Here is a 19,778-nt window from a genome sequence, read left to right as displayed (position 1 = left end):
GGCAACTTGAAGCTTCTGTGAGCTAAAGAGGGAGTAGGGATGGAAGACACAAAAGGGACACAAAAGGGAGAAAGATGTTAGCAAGAAGGTGAAAGGAGATTCTTGGAAAAGCAAATGTTGCCCATTATGCAGATAAGTCCCTTAGGTAATGAGGAGTCTGCATAGCTCTCTTTCTGGTACAGGCTCTCCTTTCCAATGAAAATTTAGGCAGTTATAAGATAGGCAGAGGGCTTTTACTGAATCTGGTGGGTTTTGATTCCTTGTAAATCAAAATAATCTTTGTGCCAAATTAGCAATTTCTGGGCATCTCATCCTGTACCCCTTTATAACCAACATATGTATGATTACAGAAAAAGGGAAAAACTGAAAAGGTCATGCATCTAAAAGTATATATTGATAATTTTTTTCTCGACAAATAGTACCAATTTATACCACTACCATATTTTACCATTTATACTACTACCAGTGATTGAGAAACACTGTTTCCCTCATTCTCAAGGTCTCTAAACTATTTATCAAAGGCTTTTTACCTTTACATCATTAAGCAAAATTCAACCAAGTAAATTTGAAGATGTAATTGGCTTTAAGTGATGCATGCATTAGGCAGCATCCCATCCAGCAAGTAGAGGGGAACTTTAGAAGTTGTATAATATGGAAGGAGGGTGGGACCAGACCTTATTAGCAAAAGAAAAGGATTCTTTTAGACAAGGGCATCTTCCCTTAGGGGAGAGGCTGGGGTCTTATTAGGTAGATTACCTGAGCTTTCTTTGAGTGATGGGGAGCTCCTCTGACAGATTACCTCATTAGTGCTGGACCACAAAATTCCACTCCTAGAGAGTTTGAAACAGCGATTAGTCCTTGGTTTGCTGTCTGGGGCCCAAGTGACTCCACCGTGGGCCTATGGCTTTCTTTTTGACATAAACCATATTTTTTGTGTGTGTATGCATATATAAGCATATATAAAATGCTTATACACATATATAAATGTAGGTGATTTGATATTTAGGATTTTTGTAGTTCTGCTCAAAATATTTGCCTGTAGTATTCCTTTCTCCTGTTCTTCTAGGTTTTTTTTTTTTTTTTAACATTTATTTATTATTGAGAGACAGAGAGAGACAGAGCGTCAGCAGGGGAGGGGCAGAGAGAGAGGGAGACACAGAATCTGAGGCAGGTTCCAGGCTCTGAGTTGTCAGCACAGAGCCCAACATGGGGCTCGAACTCACAGACCGTGAGATCATGACCTGATCCAAAGTCGGACACTTAACTGACTGAGCCACCCAGGTGCCCCTCCTTCTATGGTTGTAATATCAATGTCTTACTAGTTTTATAAAATACTTTTGGGAATCTTTCCTCTCTTTACATTTTTTGAACATACATGTAAGGGATTATATGTTTCTTGAATATGGTAGAACTTGCTTTAAAAATTGTTGTTACTTGTTTCCTTAATATTCAAGTCACGATTCATGAATCTCACCCATGATTTTTATCTAGTTTCTGTCTTGGAATTCTGCACATGGCTCAAGTTTTAATGATGTTGAAAGTAAAAGTTTAGAATTATCTGAGTAGTCCATTTATTTTATTCACAAACAAAATAAATGGTGGCCCAAATTAAAGAAATTATTTGCTCAAGAGTAAGTTATAATTCTCTCAAATCCACAAGCTCTCCACTGTGTACACACACACACACACACACACACACACACACACACACACATACTCTCTCTCTCTCTCTCTCTCTCTCTCTCTCTCTCAATGCCATTAGAGATCTCTTAGTGGCACTAAGTTCCAACTACTAAGCATAATTTCCTTGGAGTCCTTTCATTCCCCCTGCCTTTTGGTTAATTTATTGGTGTCTGGGAGATAAGTGAAAGGACTAGGGTAGCCTGGTCCTGTCAGAAAGATTTCATAAGATACCAAAGAACCCAATATGTCACAAGTAAGCATATTACGACTAACACATTGAGACCAGGTTTGTGACCATCCCTAGCTAGCTTTGATCACTGATCTTTTTCCATTCTACAGGGTCTCAAGAGTAGGAACACACTCACCCATAGGATGTATTCCTCACCTTTACCCATTTTGTTAAGTTTGAGTCCTTGATTGTATTTTTAAGTGAGGAAATAAAGCCTTTTCTACAGAATGACCAACATTAACATTCCCCTTCCCAAGTTGGCCCTCTCTTCAGTACAGGTGCATGAACACGATAATAACCTAATGAACAAAATTGTTACAGAGCCCCCCAAAATTGTACACAATTCCAATAAGTTTTCCCAGTCACCAAATTTCACAAGCTGAAAATCTTTTCAATAATAATAATAAAACAGCATTTGTACTCCTGATGTCTTAGAAACAGTATGATGCCATAAAAATGTAAATTATTTTGGTTTTGTCCTAGTTTTTATGAATAAAGAAGTGAAACTCTTAGAGGTTTACAGAAGTGCCATTTGGTGAAAGACTGTGCATTTTTTGACCCCCAAGCTGGGCTTTCTTCTGAGTTCGCTGCAGTCGTATTGTTATTAAGCATTTTCCCATGTCTAAGAAAACAGGGTGCTTAGTTGCATTTATAATCAAACATCAACTGAGAAAATTCTTCCCCTTTCTGACAGTTCCATCACGAATATTACCTTTACAATAAGAGAAGCCAAAAGAATAGTGAGGATACATTAGATATGATTAAGTTCTAAATTTGAATACCTTCATGTCTCAAGACTCGTTCCAGAGCATGGCACTATATTTGTGGAAAGTTAATAGATACAAATTCATATTTAATGTGACATGTCATAGTTTATTTATTTTTTGATGCTGAAGTTATTTTCCTTAGATGGTGTGAATTCATTCAGTAAGCTATAAAAAGCAAACATTGTCCATCCTTTGGAATTTCAAAGGACCGTGTGTTTAAACAGTGAGTTAATTATGTAAGGATGCCAGAGATCATTAATGAATGCATTTCTAGTGGGGGATTAAAAAACTTTACGCTAGTGACAGTGAAATCCACTCGCTTGGTTTGATTTCTAAGAGCTGTGTTGAAAAAAAAAAAACAACCAAATATTGCCTTTGTGAGGACACTCTTCTGCCTATAATCATTGAGATGCCACATTTCAAGGGCTGTTTTTAGGCTCCATTTAAGGGACAAGGACTTAGTACTCAAATTGGTTAATTGCACCCATTAATACTCAGCAAATATACACGGAGCTGAAAATGTTCTCTAGGACTTCCTACACTAGAAATGGCATTGTAATTTTAGTAAGTGAGAATTAGAATCATTCTTTATTCCCCATTTCTAGCAGCACAAAGTTTTTCTTTTGCAAAATTCACAGCTAAGAGAACCACTTGGCTCCAATTCCAGTACCAAGGGTTACCACTTCAGTAACTTTTAACAAAGAAGAATTGGCTAGACTAGATGAGTGAAAATATCTTAGGCTGTTCAGACCCAATGATCCATAAAGCCAAATGTGGTGCCACTTTGCTGTTAGATTACAAAAAAAGTCTTTTTTGTTGTTGTTGTTTCTTTCAGAAGTTGTCCTATTTGATGAATACATGTTTGTAAATTATGTAATAGTTCAAGTAAGTTAAAAACAAGTATTAAAAGATGGGTAATTTCTTACCTAATTGAACTATGCATGTATGGTAAAATAGTGTAATTTTTATTTTTAACTGAAAGGTATCTTCATAATTATCCAGTCTAAAAATTACAGAAACTGAGGCTTAGAGAGATAAAAAGGGACTTTCTCAAAGTCAGACAGCTGAAACTTACAATCCTGCTAGCAACTGCTACATCCTGTTCCCTGATCATGCAGGTGATTCACTTCCTCTGATGTCCCCCTAATGCAGCCACATACATCAAGGGTGCTCCCTGCCCTCTCCCCTATTGCTTTATAGTGTAAAGCATTTCAAATGTTCTTTTAAAGGAAGTTATTATCTTTAAAAAAATTTTTAATGTTTGTTTATGTTTTGCGAGAGAGAGAGGGGGGAGGAGGGGCAGAGAGGGAGACACAGAATCTGAAGCACGTTCCAGGCTTTGAGCTGTCAGCACAGAGCCTGACACAGGGCTCGAATCTAGGGACCCCAAGATCATGACCTGAGCCAAAGTCCGATGCTTAACCTACTGAGCCATGCAGGTGCCCCAGGGAGGTTTTTCTTTTTAAAGAAGCCCTTCAAATTCTAGTGGGATATAATCCCTCTTTCTGTATCCCCATATCTTTTCTTACTTAACTTTCCTGGTCTAAGATCAATTCAGTCTTTGTATTGTTTGCCTTAATTCATGCCCCGCCCCCCCCAGGCTATAAGTTTCTTGAGGACAACTTTTTATTTTTGATGGTCTCTATTATATCTAATAGAGCATCTGATATTTGAAACAGTAAATATGTTTGGGAACTTTTTATTTGTAGCTGTATTTTATTTTATTTTTTAAGTTTATTTTTGAGAGCATGCACACATGTGTGCATGGGGGAGGGGCAAGAGAGAAAGAGAGGGAGAGAGAGGGAGAGAGAGGAAGAGAGAGGATCCCAAGCAGGCTATGCAATGTCAGTGCAGAGACTGACGTCGGACTCAAACTCACAAACAGTGAGATGGTGACCCGAGCTGAAATCATGAGTCAGACTCTTAATCAGCTGAGCCACCCAGGCATCCCTATAGCTATATTTTAAATCTGGTTGCTGACTTGTGACTCTGAAAGCAATTTAGCTTTTTTTATCTGCCACTATATTGCATAGTAGGAAACACCATCAGACAAATTAAATAGACAAGAAAGACTGTATTCATGACTTTATTTATTCAAGACTTTATTGTATTAAAAGAGAGAAATTAAACTCTTCCCTTAAACAAAAGGTAGCATAATTATTAAATGCAGGAAAGAGCTAGTGGAAAACTAGGGTATTAGTGAGGATTTGTGTAAATGTGATTAAATCATGTGTCTGCCAAATAGCTCTTGTCCACCTTTGTTTTTTACACTCCTACAGAGTTTGGGAGATAGGGGTGTTACCTTTTTTGATGATTGCCAAAGATAGCTCCTAGGTCTTGAGAAAGACCTTCCTGGGTTGTAAAACTGCCAAGAGGCTGGAGATTTATATTGCAAAAGGGTACAAAGAATTTACAATAGCAAGTTTTTTAAATAAAGAAAAGGAGGTCTATAGTCTAAGGTGAAGATGAAACCCATCTAAAGTTTAGTCAATCTGGAAAGAACATTAAGGCTATCTAGGTCACCATCCAGTGTGTTACATTTACTGACACTATATAATTTATGATGTAAGTAATAGAAAACTCAGGTCAAAATGGCTTAATAAGGACATTTCATTTCATATAACCAAAAGTTCTAAGGAAGGTGTGGTTCCAGGATTGGTTAACCAAGCAGTTTAAGGATATCACTAAAGACTTACTTATTTTTATCTCTAATATCCTACTCTGGTATGAACCCCATGTTGCCTAAATCCTCCTTATGGTGAAATAATTAGAACTAAATTTTCAGGCACTCCTCCTTACAATGAAACTACATGCCAGATACAGTCTCTTAATTAGCTTTTAGGGAAGATGCTTGTACATCTCATTGGCTAGAATTTGATCACATGTTCATTTCTAACCTGAATTTAGAAGGATGAATGAGAATCTCTTGATTAGGTGAGCATTACCAGGATTTACTCCTGAATTCCTTGAGAGAAGAATGGATTGAAAAAATATGTATATTGATTCTTCTTTGCCGGAAGAATGTATAAATTAATACTGGCTAAACAATATTGGAAGACACTACAAAAATTATTAAGAGTTAGGACTTCCAGTGATATTCACTTTATTGAACCATTAAATAAATTGGATTAGGATAATATAGAGAATGAGTTCTTATAAACAATGTTAAAATCTATGTTCTTTCTAAATTTACCAATCTTTCCAAATATATGTCCAATCTAATTTCTACATGTAATGACAGACTGGGCAATAGAACTAAGTCAGCTACTCTCCCCAGCCGCCACATGCCTTTCTGTCCCATGCCTCCTTTTTATAATTTTGCCATATGTGCGTGCATCTGTATATAGTATATACAATGATTTTACAGGTATAAAATTTTATATAAATGGAATATTATATGAAAAGTATTTTTGCAGTCTGTTTTAATTATTTTCTCAGTTTAATCATGATGTTGATAAAATTTATCCATGTATATCATGTCAGTACATCTGAAATTGTTTTTCATTTATGGTACCTAAAAGGATAACATTTTTATAGTACAGATAAGTGAATTTTTCAGAACCTTTTATTAAATGTTTTTATAAACTTATTTATTTTCCAATGATATATATCCTCTCTACAGTATATAATACTCCTCATATCTTATATTCCTATATATGTATTTTTCTGAACTCCCGGTTGTGTTGATTTCTGTCAGAGCCAAGTATTCTCAGTTCATATAGCTTTAGAGTAATTCTTGATATTTGGAAACAAAAGCCACTCCCCTTGTTCTTCTTCAGAACTATTTTAAAATTTTATGGGCCATTATTCCTCTTTAAAATTTTTACTTTCATGTTTGTCAAACTTCAGTTAAAAAAATTCTGATTATAATTAAAATCTTATTGAAATTAAACAGGTGTCTGAAAACAATTGATGTATTAAATCACTGAGTTCTTTCCAAAATGTGGAAAGTCAAAATTGGGTCTTCTGTGATGTCTCTGATATTTTATATATTTCTCCCCAAATCTTATCTAGCTAGCTAGCTAGCTAGCTATAGTTGAGGCTCTTATATTTTACATTATTATAAAAATGTATTTTGTATTTTTGTAACTTTTTTTTTGATAATATAAACTGTGCAACTGATGTTTATGTTGATTTTAAATCTAGAAACTTGAAGAATTCATTACTTCTAATAAATTTTCTGTTTATCTTCTTGATTTTTCTTCTTAGGCTGTCATCAGAACTTCTCCAAATACTGATAGGCCTTTTTTATCAGTCTTTTTATCTTTTGTTCTTATATTATTGCCTTGGTTATGTCTTTGATTCAGTGTTGAGTAGAATTCGTGATGTTGGGCTTTCTCTTTTTGTTACTAATTGCACAGTAAAAGTTTTGACATTCGAGTTTGTGTAGTTTTTGTAAAGTATTTTTAACAAGTTAAGGTAGTTTTCAACACCCACCAAAAAACCCTTTGTATACTGTCTTCTCTTTCCCTTCCACCCAAAAACAGTGACTGCTATCACTTTCTAAAACCATAGATCAGTAGTGACTGACTTTAAAATTTTGTAATGATTTTAAACTTTAGATGAATGCCAAGGGTAGTCTTGCTTTAGGCCTCCTTTGCTCAGATTATATTTATGATATTCATGTTATTATGTGTAGTTGTAGTTCTTTCAAAGTGATGTATAATATTCAAAATGTCAAATACATTTATGCATTTCTTTGCTGATGGAAATTTGTGTTTCCAGTTTTTGCATATTATGAATAGCATAGTTCTGAATGCTTGTGCATGTGTATTGTGGAGAACACTTGCATGCATTTATGGATACATGCCTGAGAATGGAATTGTTGAAACCTGAAACACGCATGTGTTCAACTGCCAAATAGTTTCCCAAAGTGGTTGCACCAAACTATACATCTATCAGCTGCATATTTTCACAAATTGAATATCTGTCATTCAGTTTAGTCATTCTGATGACCTTGTAGTAGTCTTAAATTGTGTTTTTTAATTTGCACTTCTATGATGACTAATGGTATTGACAAATTTGTCATATTTGTAACGTGTTTTGGAATATAAATTAGTACAACCACTATGGAAAACACTATGGAGGCTTCTCAAAAAAAAAGAAGTCTATATAAACGTTTTTCCAGCAAGTCCATCTCTGAGTATATACCGAAAATGAAATTAGTATCTTGAAGAAATGTCTGCATGCCCATGTTCATTGCAGCATTACTTACATTAGCAAAGACATGGAAATAACGTAAATGTTCATCAGTAGATGAATGGATAAAGAAAATGTGGCATATACATATGATAGAATATTATTCAGCCTTTATAAAGAGGAATTCCTGCTATTTGCTACAACATGATGAACTTGGAAGACATTATGCTGAATGAAATAAGCCAGACACAGAATAAATTCTACAGGATTCTATTTATGTAGGAATCTGAAATAGTTGAACTCGTAGAAGCAGAGAGGAGAACGGTGGTTACCAGGGGCGGGAGGAAAAGCAAATCAGGGAGGTTTTGGTCAAAGGTTTTGATCGTCTAGTTCTACTGTATGAGTAAATCCTAGAGACCTGCTGTTTATAGTGTATATAAATAATAATAATAATGTGTTGTGTACTAAAGTTTGCTAAAAGGATAGGTAGATCTTATGTTAACTGTTATAAAAAGAAAGAGGAAACTTCTGGAGGGGATAAGTAAGGTATTGTATAGTGACAGTTTCACAGATGTATACTTCAAATTCATTAAAGTATGTATATTAAATATCTATAGTTTTTTATATGTCAATCATACTGCAATAAAAATTAAAAATATTTTAACTATTCTTCTGTTGTATCATCTGTATCTTTTTAATGTAGAAGATCATTGTATATTCTATGTTAAGTCCTTAGAATATATATATACCACAAAATATCTTCATCCAGTCTGTGGTTTACCTTTTATTTTTGATGGCATTTAAAGCAATGAGCATAATGTTTACATATTCCCATTTATTATGTTTCTCTTATTTTTAAAAAATTTTTTTTTCAACGTTTATTTATTTTTGGGACAGAGAGAGACAGAGCATGAACGGGGGAGGGGCAGAGAGAGAGGGAGACACAGAATCAGAAACAGGCTCCAGGCTCTGAGCCATCAGCCCAGAGCCCGACGCGGGGCTTGAACTCGCGGACCACGAGATCGTGACCTGGCTGAAGTCGGACGCTTAACGGACTGCGCCACCCAGGCGCCCCTGTTTTTCTCTTATTAATCAGTGCTTTTATAATTTTAAGAAATTTTGCCTACATCTCTAGTTTGAAGATAGTCTATTTTGTATTCTAAAAGTTAGTTGTTTCATTTTTTTTTAAATTCTACCTTTGACATTTAAGTTTAGATTTATAATTCCTCTACTATTGATTTTTTTTCTCTGACCTTGTACTAGTTTTCTGTGACTGATGTAACAGATTTCCACAAGTTTAGTGACTAAGGTATACAAATTTATTATCTTCTAGTTCTTTAGGTCAGAAGTTGGACTCCTGTCTCCATAAAGTATAAGCAAGGTGCCGTCGGGCTGCCTTCCTTTCTGGAGGCTGCAGGGGAGAAAGTTTCCTTGTTTTTACCATGCTTCTAAAGTCTGTCCTCAATTATTGGCTCATGACTTCCTTCTATCTTCAGAGTCGGTAAAGGCATATTGAATGACCCTCATATTATATCACTCTGACCTCTTCTTTCTCTCCTTCCACTTTTAAAGATCTTTGTGCTTACATTAGGTCCGCTCAGATACTACAGGGTAATTTATCTATTTTGAGGTTAACTGATTAGTAACCTTAATTTAATTTGCAACCTTAATTCCCCTTTACCATGTCAGGTGATATACTCAGTTTCCAAGGATTAGGATATGAGCATTTCCAGGGGGACATTTTCTGCCTCTTATAGGCATGAAGTGGAATTTGTTTCAGTGTTTTTTTTTTTTTTTTCTATGTTGGTATTGAATTGGCCCAAAATCACTTCTTAAAGATGTACTGCACAGAAGTATGAAAAGTCAAGTGTTTGGTTCTTTTTATGAACCTTTTCTGTTCCATTTTTCTATTCTTATGTTGACACCGTGTTGTCTTCATTCCTTCCTCTTTTTAATTTTGTTTAAGATTTCATTTTTAAGTAATCTCTACACCCAACGTGGGGCTCAAACTCACAACCCCAACATCAAAAGTCCCATGCTCTACCAACTGAGCCAGCAGGTACCCAGATTCCTTCTCTTTGTAATAACTATTGGTATCTGGTAGTTCTGTGCTTAAATTATTTTACTTCAAGATTGCCTTGGCTTATCTTGGTCTTTTGAATGATTAGAACTATCTTAGAATGAGATTATCAATTTCCAAAAATTCCTAGGATTTTCACTTGGGTTGCATTAATTTTGGAAAACTGACATCTTTGTAATACTAGATATATTTATTTATTTATTTATTTATTTATTTATTTATTTATTTTTTTAATTTTTTTTTTTCAACGTTTATTTATTTTTGGGACAGAGAGAGACAGAGCATGAACGGGGGAGGGGCAGAGAGAGAGGGAGACACAGAATCAGAAACAGGCTCCAGGCTCCGAGCCATCAGCCCAGAGCCCGACGCGGGGCTCGAACTCACGGACCGCGAGATCGTGACCTGGCTGAAGTCGGACGCTTAACTGACTGCGCCACCCAGGCGCCCCGATATATTTAGATTTTCTGTACATTTCTTCAATATAATTTTATATTCAGTGCAGAGTCTTAGTTTTGTGAGATTTATTCATAGCTATTTGATGTTTTAGGATGCTATTTTAAGTTGTAACTTTATTTTTCAGAATTTTCTATTTGCTAATCCATGAAATACAATAGATTTTCCTGTTTTTACCTTTTATTCAGTGACCTTTGTACCTCAGGAATAATGAAAATTAAGCAAATGTCATAACTGGGCATATGAGAAGACCATCAATTCTGATACGTTCACCAAAATCTCTATTGAATTGTCTTCACCAGCTTCCTTTTGCCCAGGCAAAGCCTGGATTCTCAGCCTCCTGTCCTGAGGGGAAAATCAGCTTCAGAAGATCAGCTGACCTCTGTTATATGTCCCTCTGGAAATTTAGCTCTTTGTATTTCAACTTAGTATTTCAGCAGCTCTCTGATACTTTTGAACAGAAGAGTCTTGTATTTTAGGACTTGTCTAGTTGTTTCTGGGCTTATCACCATCCTACTTAGAGTGGATATTGTATGATGGATTTTATCCAAATATTTATGTAAATATATTGAAAACAATGATTTTTCCTTAGAGTTTCTAATGTTAAATAATATTAACTTCACAAACCCATTTTGAGTAGTATTTTTTTATTAAAATTTTATTTCTTCTACATTATTATTTTACTTATTTAATTCAAAAGTTTAGTCAATTTTTTAGCTTTTGTTTCAAATATAAATATTCACATGTATAAATTGAACTATAATCACTATTTTTTACATACTCGAAAGTATGAGTACCTTAATTGTATGCAGAGTTAAATATTATAATATATTTTTATGTCATAATTTTTTTACCTTCAGATTCATTTAGAAGGGTGTTTATAATCTCAAAAAATGACTACTTTAGGTATGACCTTAATATCGAATTCTAGTATAATTAAATCATGGTTAAAAACCATGACCTAAAGAATATAAACTCTTTAAAGTCTACTGAAATCTGCTTTTGATCTATTACTTTGTACATTGCTAATAATAGTCTATGTGTTTAAGAATAAATACTCTTAAAAAAAAAAAGAATAAATACTCTAAATTTGGGATACACATTTCTCTCTCTCCCCCCTCCCTTGCTCCCTTCCTCTCTCTCTCTCTTTCTATACACACATACACACACACACACACACATATATACACACATATATATACACACACATATATATGCATATATGTGTATATATATGTATATAGACAGATATATATCATATATATGTGTGTGTATATGTATATATACATATACACACACATATATATACATATATATACACATACATATACATATATATGTGTATATATATATATATATATATCTATCTCCAGATCAACTTTGCAAATAATTGTTTAAATTTTTATATCCTCCTCTTTGTTACTCCTGTACATTGATTGGTTTTTCTATCTCACATATTTTCTTTTTAAAATTTGGCTTGTGGGTTTATGTTCATCATGACTTTAACTGTGGGAATTTTGCAAATGTAAGGTCTGTCCTAAACACTCGTCTTTCCTCCACTCAGGCTTTGGACCAGCTTCTGCTGGAACCCAAAGGTGTACTATCAACCTAGCCTCAGGTTTTCAGTTAAATTCTTTACGAGATTGCATTTTCTTTTTCTCTGTATCAAATTACCTTCAATATTAGAAGCTTAAAACAATAAATGTTATTATTTATTATAGCATTTTGAGATACTGTTGAAGGTCAGGATTTCAGGAGAGGCTTAGCTAGGTGGTTTTGATTCAGGATCTCTTATGAGATTACAGTCAAAGCATTGGTCAGAATTCAGTCATCTGAAGACTTGAGTAAGGCTACAGGATCCACTTTCAACATGGCTTGCTCATAGGCTGTTGGCAGAAGGCCTCAAATCCTTGCTTGTTATTGGCAGGATGTTTCCGTTTGTTTTCATATGAACGTCCACATAAGACTATTTTTTGTCTGTACAACATGGTAGAAGATTCCCCCACAGTGAATGACTCAAAAGAGAGAACAAGGAGGAAGCTGCGTGCATTTTATGGCATAGTTTTAGAAGCTACCCATTGCCCTTCTGCCATATTCTATTTGTTATGGGTGAGTCATCAAGTCCCACCTTCATGCAAGAGAAGGGAATTAACTCCACCTTCTGAAAGAAGAAGTACCCGGATATTTGTGTAGATATTTTAAAATCACCACAGGAATTTTTACATTAGGTGATACAAAGACACGCTGACTTTAGCTTGATTAATAAGATTTTTCTCTTTGGAAAATATAAAAGACATTAAGAGAACTGGGTGGAGACACAAAAGATCTCTAGGAAAATCTACAAACTCATGGAAAATCCAAGACTCTAGCTCTGTTTTGTTTCCCATGAATCACCCTGAGTTCTAGTTGTTCAGGATTTAATTGACTTTCATTAAATTCAAGTAACAGAAATATTCAGTTAAATAATGAAAAATGTGGGAGAGTGGCTGCAAAATGGAACACACTGAGATCTCTCTTGGCAAGGTTATTAACCATTTACTAGGTTTCATGGGTTTTCTAAACTTGAGATAAAGGGTCTAAAATATGTTAAACATATATCAACCTGTGAGATAATAAATCCCTATAAGATAAACTTTAATATGGAAAATATCCTCAGTGACTTCTCTGAGGATCATTTTTCCTCTTAACTGCATCTATCTTAATTAGTAAAGAAGAAAGCACTCAATTGATAAGAGGTAGTTTAAGGAATACTTTTCCCTAAGCCATATAATACCCTTTTAAGCAGCCATGAATCACAGTTAATGAAGTTTTAGGTTGCTCTAGAGATCAGCTAGAAGGGATAAACAGGTCTCATTAGGATTATTTTCAAACAATGAGAACTTGAACTCTGAACCTCAGACCAACCTGGTTTCTTCTTCTCTTTGCCATTTACTAAAGCCAAACCTTTGGGTAAGACTGTTGAGACTGTGTCTTAATTTCTTCACCTTATAATGAGAGCATGGGCAAAGCACTTGGCCTGATGTGTTTCACTGTTGCACAGCACCTAGAACAGCATCTGGTGCATAAGACTTCAATAATATTGAATGAATGGGCGAACTGTCTTATGTTTGGCTTTAGGTTTAAATGAAACAATGTCTTTATTGTTTCTTTATCAGTAAAGTTATCTTCAAGGGTAAGAAAACCCACAAATTGCTAAAACAAAACCAAAAAAACTGAGAAGCATTATACATGGTTAACCTATTGAAACTGTAGCGTAGATAGTATATCTGGCTACAGAGCTTTAGGGATCTTTGGGCTTTTAAAACAAAAAATGTTTTTTTTCTAAATCCGTTTTCTCTGAATTTTGTCTTTGTTGTATGAGGCGAAATTCTCCATGACTTAGGAGAGCTGGATGCCTAATCCCATGTTCGTATCCTGAGAAAAGAAGGCTTTTCTTTCTCAGCTCCGATTTAAAAAAAAAAAAAGTGTTGGGGAAAGCTTCTGATTGAAATGGGAGGTGCATCCCTATTATCTTAGGACAAAAATTCTTTGCAGGTAATGAAACTATAGTCATTAAAAATAACTTTAAGCAATATGGTTTTAGCATGAAATAGACTCATGGATGAATGGAATAGAATGGAGGGCCCAGAAATAATCCCATAAATGTATGGTCAATTAATCCATGACAAAGGAGGCAAGAATATGCAATCAGGGAAAGAATAGTTTGTAATAAATAGTGTTTGGAAAACTGGACAGCTCAATGCAAAAGGATGAAACGGAATCACTGTATTACACCATACACAAAAATAAATTTAAAATGGATTATAGAAGAAAACATAGGCAATGAGTTCTTTGACTATGGTCTTAGCAGTATTTCTTTGGATCAGTCTCCTTAGGCACGTAAAACAAAAGCTAAAATAAACAAGTGGGATTACATCAGACTAAAAAAGCTTTTGCAAAAGCATAGGGAAATCAAAACAAAAAGTTAACCTACTGAGTAGGAAAAGATATTTGCAAATTCTACATCTGATAAGGGGTTAATATCCAGAGTATGTAAAGAACATATACAACTTAAGAGCAAAAGCAAAGAATCAATCACAAATACACAAAGGGCTTGAATATTTTCCCAAAGAAGACGTATAGATAGATGGCCAACAAGCACGTGAGAAGATGTTCAACATCACTAATGAGGAAAATGCAAACAAAACCTGAGATATGGCCTCACACCTGTCAGATTCGCTATTATCAAAAAGACAAAATTATAAGTGTTAAGAAGGATCTGAAGGGGGCGCCTGGGTGGCGCAGTCGGTTAAGCGTCCGACTTCAGCCAGGTCACGATCTCGCGGTCCGTGAGTTCGAGCCCCACGTCGGGCTCTGGGCTGATGGCTCAGAGCCTGGAGCCTGTTTCCGATTCTGTGTCTCCCTCTCTCTCTGCCCCTCCCCCGTTCATGCTCTGTCTCTCTCTATCCCAAAAATAAATAAACGTTGAAAAAAAAAAAAAAAAAGAAGGATCTGAAGAAGAGAATCCTCATCTACTGTTGGTGGGAACATAAATTGAACTAGAACTGCCATACAACCCAGCAGTTTCACTTTTGAGAGTTTACCTGAAGAAAACAAAAACAGCAATTCAAGGAAATATATGCACCCCTCTGTTCATTGCACCATTATTTACAATATCCAAGATATGGAAGCAACATAAGTGTTCACTGATAGATGAATTTAGATATAAGGGATTTAATATTTAGATATAAGGGATTATGATAATAGATGAAAAGGTTTTTTCCACCGTTTCATGTTTAAAAAGCTAAAACTCAGCGACTAGAAAAAATAAGCTAAAAATACTATAATGTCATATCACTGGATACTATCTGGTTATGAGATTAACAACATATTCTAATATTAAATCAATTATTGATGTTATATGACTGGTTATGACTAAAGGTATTGATGAGAAATAAAAACGACTAGAAATACGTATATCTTAGGGAAAGCTACAGATGCTACTTCTGCTGGCCTCAGGAAAATCTGTGTTTTGAAAGTGAGGTGTGTTAGCAGGCTTTCAAATCTAGCAGAAGTCTTCGTCTATTTACATGGTAGATTCTTAACATCTTTTTCTTTTTTTTTTTTTAATTGAAGTATAGTTGAGCCATGGCATTACATTAGTCTTAGGTGTACAGCATAGTGATTCCATAAGTCTACATGTTATGCTATGCTCACCACAAGTGTAACTACCACCTGTCACGGCACACTATTACAGTATGATTAATTATATCCCCTACGCTGTGTATTTTCTCCGCCTTTAATATCTCCCTTTTCAAAACCTTATATATGCATATTTGAAGAACTATTCCTCACTCATTATGTTAAAAAAATATCCTTTGGCATTAAAAAAAAAAATCTAGTTGCCACAATAGGGAAGACTCTAGAGATGAATTAATTGAGCAGTACTGGGAGTAGGTGAGAAAGTAAGGTTTATTTTGTCAGAAGGAAGTTTCAACTATATCCATAGAACTAATACTTCCAAAGCCTCTAAAATTCTCAAGATAAAATGATAAAGACCATATGCTGTGATGAAGTATTACTGAATGAGATCATCAGAGAAGATCTGGGATTTGAGAATTTATGGAGGGTGAATAAGCTGTTGAAGGACTCACTGAAAGTGGTGAGACTTTGAAAGGGAAATGATGTGTGGTCCTGGAATTCTATCACCTGACTTGGTGAATTCTGGAGAAAACTAAGCTATCAAATTTATTTTGAATTACTTAATTTTATGATGTATCTTTCTAGTCATTGATACTCCTTGATCTACTACCCCATGTCACAAGTCACATGCATCCCTGTTTCCGTGTTTTAGCTAATTGTGTTACTCTACCTGGAATGAATTTTGCTTTTCCTTTTTAAAAGGTGACTAATTCAAGACTCTGCAGGTCTCTCTGTTCTTGATGGCTCACTAAAGAACAGAAAGTCTGTCTTCGTTACGTCACAAATTCATCTTTTGCATTTCTGTTGCATTTATTTGGTAGTTTTTTTAGTCCTCATACAGCTCATGATCATTTTACTGGTGTTTATTTTTTAAATTTTTAATTTTAAGATAATTGTAGTTTTACATGCAGTTATAATAATCCAGAGATCCTATGTACGGTTTACCTAGTCCTTCCCAAAGGTAACATCCTGAAAAACTGTAGCATAATGTTAAGTCCAAAATACTGACATTGATAGTCAAGGATCAGAATATTTCAGGACCACAAAAATCCCTCATGTTGCCTTTTGATAGTCATACCCATTTTCCTCCTACCCCCAACCCCTACTTCATCCCCAGTAGCCACTAATCTGTTTTCCATTTCTATAATTTTGTCATTTCAGGAATGTCATATAAATGGAATCATGCAAATCCCAAAGGCTACATTTTTTTTTTTCTTTTTGCCCAGCACGTTTTAGAAATTTGTCCCAAGTTGTTAAATGTATGGCTTGTTTCTTTTCATTACTGAGTTTTCTTCCATGGTATAGGTCTATCATAGTTTATTTAACCATTCATTTATTGAACATCTGGATTATTGCCAACTTGGGGCTATTAAGAATAAAGTCTCTATGAATTTTTGTGCAGAGACTTTCCTGTGATCACAAGTCTTTATTTGGGATAAGTGTCCAGGAAAGTAATGTTGTATTACATGTTAGTTGCATGTTCAGTTTTTTTGTTTGTTTGTATGTTTGTTTAATAAATTGCCAAACTGTTTTCCAATGTGCCTCTACCATTTACATTCTCACTATCAACGCATAGATGATCCACTTGCTCTACATCCAGCTAGCATTAAATTTTTGTCATTTTTTTTAAGTTTTAACAATTCTGATAGGTGTATAGTGGTATTCCATTATGTTTTTCATTTGTATTTCCCTACTGGCTAGTAATGCTGACCATTTTCTCATGTGGTTATTTATGATCTGTATGTTGTTGTAGGTAAAATGTCTCTTGTCTTTTGTCCCATTTTTTGACTATATTTTTTGAGTTTTGAATATTCAGTATTCTAAACACTAATCCTTTGTATACATAATTTGCAAATATTTTCTTGTAGTCTGTGCCTTTTCATTCTCTTAACAGGATTTTACAGAGAAATAGATGTTAAAATATTTATAAAGTCCAACTCATCAATTATTTTCCTTTTATGTATCATACTCTTAGTGTCAAATCTGAAAACTCTTTGCCTATCCTAAATGCTGAAGGTTTACTTTTATTTTTTACCAAGTTTTATAGATTATTTTGCTTTTAAAATTACTGTTTACATTTAAGGGGAGCATTCTATACCTCCTACTTATGATAAATGTCCTGGCTCCCTATTTGGTCTTCTCTGACACCATACTGGTGGGTTTTTTGGTACTTCCTAATAGGATGGTAAGGATGAAAGTCTCACTGTCCAATCAACCTTTCTTGGCATAGGTGGATGTAGCCATGGTTTCCCCCCTCCCTGCCCCCCCTCCATGGTATTTGAGTGGATTAGAGCAGTTATTGTCCAAACATTTTCTCTTTTGCTAGGCTGCCTCTTTCCTGGTCTTGGCCAGAGAGAGCATGTTTTTGTTGGGCTTTTTGTTTTTGGTGACTCTTAGCATTTCTAGGTTGTTGGCTTCTTCAGCTCTAAGTATAGGATATTTGAAGCAAAAACTCCATGACCTCATAGTCTTTTTTCCCTTGGATCACCATGTTCCAGCCCACCTTCTTCTCTCCACTTCTTATCATCTTCTTTATGTTGTTTTATATGATGTCCAGGGTTTTTAGTTGGTGGGAAGAATAGGGAGATGTATATCTAGGTCATTTTTCCAGTATCTTTCAGTGGTATTTTAAATTATTTATGTATAGTCTATCTCCCAGATAGGTCTCAGGTCTTTGAAACAGACATATTATTTTATAGTTTAGCAGGTGTAGCATAGCCCCCGAGTTCATGATTGTGATGGAAATGCTGTTGGTTTGATGATCTAGACTTGCCATTTGGCAACTGTAAGCAAAAGTGGTTTTCTGCAGTTACGTCTTTGCTACCAGACACCGTTCTTCAGGACATGAATAGACAACTGATTCAGTCTATGCCATTTTAAGTCTAGTATCTGAGCAATTTCAATAAAAGGCAGAGGCATATAGATAGAGGATGAGTGTAGACATTGATGGAGTGATTGAGAAACATAAGATTGTTTCCCACTCTTTATGTAATTAAAAAACTTTAGAACTGTTTTAGAGGGTTTTAGAACTGTTTAGAGGGTATTGTCCCATGTGGGCTTAGGAGGGTAGTCTCTAGAGAAAAAGAGAATGAAGCCAATGCATAGAAAAGTACAGATGAGAGACCTAGAGCACACTGCCTGGGTTGCATGTTGTGCTTAGGTTTTTATTCCAGATCCTTCGTATGCAGGCACCATTTCTGCATAATTTTTCATGTCCCATGCTCCATCCTTTTCACTGAAATTAAATTTTGTTTCTTCTTTTAGTCATCAAATAATGATAAGTCAACCACTTATAGATATTGGATGCATCTTTTTTTTTTTTAACTCTGGAAATATATTCTATAGCTTCTCCCAATTTCACTTAGATTTCTTTCCTTTGTTTTCCTCTAGTTTTCTTAGTTTGTGTTGATAATATAAGAGTAGCAGCATTGCAGGTGGAGGTGTGGTAGAATATTTTAGTTTCTTTTTCCTACATTTTCCATCCTCAAGACCCACAAAATACATAATATTTATAAAATCTTGTCCTACATCTGGGAATGGCTAGCAGTACATTAAAAAGCATCCATTACTTAGAAGCAATAGAAGATTGATGTTCATTCAGTTTGACAATACATATCTAATTGCCCACTTACGAGTGAAGTAACATTATAGACACTTTAGAGCTATGAAATATTGATATAGAAAGGCCTCTGACTCATTCTGTTAAATTGTTGTGCCAAGTGTGTTTTTAAGGACCTTCTGAAATTTTGAGTTTATCATTAGTTACTTTATCTGCAGGAGATATGTTAAAGGTATCTATTGAAAGTTGCAAGAAAGGGTGCCTGTTTCTGTAAGCATGATGTTTCATGAACTGGCTGGAATTTCTCTTCTGATAAAAGATTTGGTGGAGAGATGCTAGCTGGCTCAGTCAGTTAAGCATTGGCCTTCTTGATTTCAGATCAGGTCATGATCTCACAGCCCATTGTGGAGCCAGCTTAGGATTCTTTGTGTCCTTCTTCCCCTCCACCTCCCCTGCTTGTGCTCTCTCTGTCTCTCTTTCTCTCTAAAAAAAAAAAAAAGGGAGAGACAAAGGAAAAGATTTGGTGGAATTACCAATAATAACCTAGAAGTCCTAGGTAAGTTCTAGAATCTTTGTTAATGTGAACTTGAGATGTTTTCTTAGTAGGAAAATTAATTGAAAAGATGTACATTTAAGGCCTGTTTAGAAAACTTCCTGTCTTTTATTGTTTAAAGGGGTCCTGTATCA

Source organism: Puma concolor, chromosome D1 (genome assembly GCF_028749965.1).
Source record: "Puma concolor isolate L17-30 chromosome D1, mPumCon1.1.hap2, whole genome shotgun sequence".
In the NCBI taxonomy this organism is placed as follows: Eukaryota; Metazoa; Chordata; class Mammalia; order Carnivora; family Felidae; genus Puma; species Puma concolor.
This window is presented reverse-complemented; position numbering follows the sequence as displayed.